Source organism: Mus caroli, unplaced genomic scaffold, assembly GCF_978045245.1.
Source record: "Mus caroli unplaced genomic scaffold, Mus_caroli_1 scaffold_4, whole genome shotgun sequence".
Classification (NCBI taxonomy): Eukaryota; Metazoa; Chordata; class Mammalia; order Rodentia; family Muridae; genus Mus; species Mus caroli.
In genome coordinates this window covers 139,798,989-139,805,191 of record NW_028227259.1, presented here as the reverse complement: position 1 = coordinate 139,805,191, position 6,203 = coordinate 139,798,989, and positions in this window count along the sequence as shown.

Genomic DNA, 6,203 nt, shown 5'->3' with positions numbered 1-6,203 from the left:
ACTGGACTTGCTTATGTATTTATTTATTTTGTTTGCTTGCTTTTTCAAGACACGGTTTCTCTGTGTAGCCCTGGCTGTCCCGCAACTTCGTAGACCAGGCTGGCCTCCAACTCACAGAGAACCGCCTGCCTCTGCCTCCAGAGTGCTAGGATTAAAGGTGTGTGCCACCACAGCCGGGTTTAGTTTATTTGTTTTTGAGACAGTGTTTCCCTCTGAAGCAGAGCCTAGCATCTCCAGCACTCCTGCCTCAGCAGCCCCAGGGCTAGGATCATAGACAGCCCTGCAGACTCTGGGTCACACTAGGAAATATCGTCTCTGCACCAGACTTGAGCAGCCTTGAAGATCTCCTAACTCATTTCTCCTGTGGCTCAATGATAGAACAACTTCAAGGAAAATCTATATCTTTCTTTTCTAACTTAACTTTGTTTTCAGTGCTGGGGAGTGAACCCAGGGACTCACACATTTGTGAGCTACTGAGCCACGCCCTCAACTCCTCCCTGGGGGATTCTAGGCAGGGGCTCTACCACTGAGCCACGCCCCCAGCCCCTCACTGGGGGATTCTAGGCAGGGGCTCTACCACTGAGCCATGCCCCCATTTTCATTTCTTTCATAGAGTGAGGCTTGATATAAGATTGGCCAGAGAGAATAAGAGGGCCCTGAGGCACAAAGAAGACCACGAAAGACTCAAAAGAACAGGGCCAGATGGGACACTGGCATATTTGTGGTCCTAGCAATCAGGAGGCTGAGGCAGGAGAATCATAAGCTGGACACCATCTCATAAAGTAGAGAGAAAGAGAGGGAACAGGAGAGAAGGAGACAGATGAAGAGAGGGTGGTGACTGGAGCTAGCATCCCAAGGACTCTGCCACAGTATCTTCTGCTAGAAGCTTCCTCCTCTGCCAAGAGCCCTGCTTAGGCTCTGGGAAGGGTGAGGGGACGTGTTCATGCATCTCACCCTTGTGGGCCATGCCAGGTTCCAATCTTATGACTGTTGGGTAAAAGCTTGGCCACCTTGGGGACTGACCAGGTCTTTGACTTAGGGTGTGGCCTGAATAAAGACTTTAAGACCCAGCTATTTACATAAATATTTTGTTAAAAACAACCTTAGTATCCTGTCTTTTCTACTTCTTTTTACAAAAGCCTACAAAGATGGAGTTCACTGTTTTATCTTTTACAGTGTAAGTTGAAGGTTGTGGCTACAGCTTGGTGATAGAGAATTGCCCCGGGTTTAATCCCCAGCACCATTGCCACCGACAGAAAGGACTTTCTAAAAGGGTGGGTGGAGGCCAACAAGACGGCTCAGCAGTCAAAGGCACTTGCGGCCAAGCCTGAGGACCTGAACTTAGTCCTCCAGCCCCGCATGGTAGAAGGAGGGAACTGGGGAGCTGGGTTTAGTGGCGCACACCTTTAATCTTAGCACTCAGGAGGCAGAGGCAGGTGGATCTCTGTGTTTGAAGCTAGCCTGGACTACAGAGTGAGTTCTGGGACAGCCTGGGCTACCAAGTGAGACCCTGTCTCAAACAAACAAACAAACAAACAAAACAAACAAACAGAAGAAAAAAAAGGAGAGGAGAGAATTGTTTTTGTTCAATTCTGCAAGTTGTCTTCTGACCTCCACACCTGTGATGTGGCATGAGTTGGCTCTCCTCGCCCCCTGGCACATGCACGAAAGAAAGAAAGAAAGAAAGAAAGAAAGAAAGAAAGAAAGAAAGAAAGAAAGAAAGAAAGAAAGAAAGAAAGAAAGAAAAAATAGTGTATATTGAATAGTCACAAACGGTGAATGTATTAAAACCATAGTCTAATTCCAGAATATTCTATCACCCCTAAAGAGAAGTCCTGCCTCCAGTTCATCCCTGTGGATTTTCCTGTTCTGTTTCCTCACGTGACCTTAGCTGAAGGTTGAGAAGCGTTCCCTCCAGTTACCTCTTTCAGATGGAAGAGTGTGGCCGGCATGCCTGGCTCTTGTCATTGAGAGGGATGGTCTCAGGGATTACCCACCATGAAGCATCGGTCAGCACCTTATGCCCCTTTGCATATCAATAATATTCCACTGAGTGTAAACCCAGCACAGTTTTTCCTACTCTCCTTTTCAGCAGTTATGAAACTGCAGCTGCGAATACTAATGTGCAAGTTTTCGGGGAATGCACATTTTGTTTTCTTTGCTTGGGTAGAGAGTCAGGGTAAGATTGAGTCATGTCAGAACTCTATTCTTAACTTTGAGGAACTGCGAAATGTTTCCATATTGTCATGGCATTCATATTCCAACCGGCAAGGAATGCAAGTTCCCAGTTTCCATGACACACTTGCTATTTTCCAATTTTTTGTGTTTAATTGTAGGAACCAAACCGCACTCCATCTAGGTTTGCCTCCAGCCCAGCTCGGTGGGCTCAGTGCTCTCAGGCTGTTCCATAACAAAGGACCGTCTGACACTCCGCAAAGCATCCACTTTACAAAAAGATTCTGTGCTGTCAAACAGCTTCCCCAGCCCCCAGCCCCAAAGAATCAGAACTCTACTGTTGGATTATTTGGAGTATTTTCGTATAAATGGAAGACTGGGGCTATAGCTCAGATGTATAGCCACTGATGGACCAGTTGTTGAGTAGCGGGGTCAGCAAGATGGATCAGCAAGTAGAGGTATTGGCTGGTAAGCCTGCCCCATGTGGTGGAAGAAAAGAACAGACACAAGTTGTCCTCTGACCTCCACATGCACACTGTGGCTTGTGTGCAAAGAACACCAGCACAAACTAACCAACTAACTAACTAACTAACTAAATATGTAAAGAACTCTAACACTAACTAACTCACTAACTCACTAACTAGATAACTAACTGTTTAAAAGAAAGAATAAAGTTGGGTGTAGTGTTGCATAACTTTAATCCTGGCCTTGGGAAGCAGAAGGAGGTGGTTCTCTGAGGTCGAGGCCAGCCTGGTCTACAGAGTGAATTTCAGGACAGCCAGGGCTACACAGTGACACCCTGTCTTGAATAAAACAAAACAAAAGCAAAAACCCTCAAAAAGCAAAACCAAAACCAAAAGGTTCCAGAGGACCATGGGGAGGTGGTGACCCATGGACCACGGGGTCTGCTTGGAGTAAGTAGGTTTCTGGGTACCTGCCATCCAACAGCATCTGGCCTTCACCCCTTCCAGTGTCCCCCTTCTTCCCAACTACCACAGGTGAGCAGGCTTGCTCCATCCCATGACTCCTCAGCCATGATGTTTAACCTCACCTCAGACCTAAAGCTCTGGGACCAAAAGATCATGGAGGGCGACTGCTGAATCTGTGAGCAAAATAACTCTTCTCTTCTTTATTTGAGGGGTAGGGGTGGGAGGGTGTTTAGGACAGGGTCTCACTATGTAGCTCTGCTGCCCTGAAACTCACTCTGTAGATCAGGCTGGCCTCGAATTCACAGAGCTCTGCCTGCCTCTATCTTGTGAGTGCTGGGATTAAAGGTGTGCACTACCACGCTCCACCACCTTTTCTTCTTTAAATATTTTTGTAAACAGTAGCCTAACAGAGTCTGTGTCTACTTTGTGTTGCTGTAACTGAATGGCACATGGTTTTGAATTTTCTGTATTTTTATTTTTTATATATGTATATGTGCACAAGAGTGCAGTGCCCACAGAGGCCAGAAGAGGGAGCCCAGGAGCTGGAGTTGTAGGTTGTGGTTGTGAGCCAGCCAATGTAGGAGCTAGGAACTAAACTCTGGTCCTCTGGAAGGGCAGTAAGCACTCCTCAGCCATCTCTCCAGCTCTTTTTTTTTTTTTTTTTTTTTTTAAGAGATAGTGTCTCCCCACTGTAGTCTGGGATAGACTGGGTTTCACTCTGTAACCCAAGCTGACCTCAAACTCTGATCGATCCTCTTGCCCTGGGTGCTGACATTACAGGAGTGAGTCACTACACTGGTTCTGTACTTGATAAAGAAGAGGAATTTGTTTCTTATGGTTCAGGAGGCTGGGGAGTCCAAGGTCAAGGGATTACATCTCAGAAGGGCCTCTTGCTGTATCATCCTATAGTGAAGGGCAGAAGGGACAAAGAAGGAGACGAGGGAGAAAAGATGGCTCACTGTGTGTGTCTGTGTGTCTGTGTATGTACACTGTGTACATATATGTGGAGGCCAGAGGACTGCCTCAGCTGTCATGCCTCAGGGGCCAGCATACATCTTATTTGTTTATTCATTTCTGAGATAAGATCTCATTACCGGGAACTCACTATGAAGTCTAGGCTAGCTGTCCAACAAGCCCTTGGCGTCCTCCTCCCTCCCTGCTTCTGGGGCTCCTGGGGTTACTGTGCACCCCCACACCAGCCTTCATTTTCATTTTTTAAGACATGGTCTCACTTTGCTGTCCTAGGCAGTCTGGAACTTTTATGTAGACCAAATTGGTCTTGAACTCAGAGATCTGCCTTGCCTCTGCCTCCTGAATGCTGGAACTAAAGACCTGAGCTACTTAAGCCCAGCAAGCTGGCTTGTTTGTTTGTTCATTTAAATATGGGTTCTTCCGAGCGAACTCTGGTCCTCATGCTTGGGAGGCAAGCATTTTATCCACCAAACCATCAGTCCCAGTCCTCAGTCCCAGCCCCATCCTGTGTCACAATCCGTCTCCCACAGTCACACACATCTACTCCTGAGGGCAGAGCTCATGACTTAATGACCTCCTGAAGGTCCCTCCCATCTCTGTCTGTGTGTTTTGTGCTCCCCCTGCCCTTTCTCTGTGTTTCTGTCTCTCATGTGTGTCTCTCTTGTTGATTTCTCCGTTTCTCTCTCTGTGGCATGTGTGTGTATGGGTGTGTCTGTCTGTCTGTCTGTCTTCCCCCCATGGGTTCTCAACCTTCCTAATTCTGGGGCCCTTTAATATAGCTAGCTCATCAGATACCATAAAGATATTTTTGTTGCTACTTTATAACTGTAATATTGCTACAGTTATGAGTTGTAATATAAATATCTGTTTTCTGGTGGTCTTAGATGGCCCCTGTGAGAGGGTTGTTTAACCACCAAAAAAGCTGTGCCACACTGGTTGAGATCTACTGTTCTAGAGAAGGCAGCTGCACTTTTTCTTGTCCTTATCTAAGCCTAGCCACCCCACCCCCACCCCATCAACAAGGTTGGCAACAGGACCTCCTCACTACCTGCTGACCATTGCTACAATGGACTGTGAGCCCTTGAAGCAATGGGCTCAAATAAACCTTCCCTCCCTCCAGTTGCTTCAGCCAGCTACTTGGTCCCCAACTCCTTCCTGTCACACCTGCCTGTGGATCCTGCTGAATCACCAACCGATGTGGCTGCCCCCATATCAAGGCTGAATCTTGGGGGAGACATTCATAGCTCATTCCACATATGAGTGCCACCCTTGCTGACTGTCACAATCCTCCCTTTCCTCCCATCAATAATGATGGGGGTGAATGGAAATGAGCTTCTAAGGGATCTAGCAGTTCCCTAGGCAACCCTGGCTCTGCTCCAACCCTGCTTCCCCTCACTGTAAGAGCCCAGGCCTCTGCCCACGTGTTCTGAAAGGCCCGAGAGTGGTCTACGAAGGCCAGACTTTTGGCTTTGAGTGAGCAAGTTTACTGAGTCTATGTAGAAAGCGGAAGTACAAGCAAGCATAAGAGAAAGAGAAAACACAAAAGATCCAAGCAGGTGCTCAAAACATCCTGCAGAGACCAACCGGAGAAGCCCACCGAGGCAGCAGGCTGGGGTTTCAGAGCAAAAGTCTGGGGAAGAGCAGAGCTTCCCATCAAGTGTGGTTTCCAAATTAAACAGCTAGTAACTGGAGCTGGAGAGATGGCTCGGCAGTTAAGAGTATGAACCATTCTGGTAGAGGATATGAGTTCCCATCTAATCACACACGGTGGCTCAGGACCTGTAACTCAGGGGATCTAACGCTGTCTTCTGGCCTCATGCATTCTCAGGAGCACACACACACACACACATTAACATAGTTAATTTAGAACTCACAGATTCATGTGTGCATGCCAGGTGCCCCACAGACTCTAAAGAGGGCGTTGGATCCCCACCCACCCCCAGAACTGGAGTTACAGACAGTTGTGAGCTGCCATGTGGGTGCTGGGGATTGAACCTGTGTCCTCTGTGAGAGCAGCCAGTGCTCTAACCACTGAGCCATCTCTCAGAAACTGGCTGGGGAGGCTGAGGCAGTCAGCCCGGGTTCCCCAGTGAACTTTCTTTTCGTGGTTGAACTTCCAGATTCTGT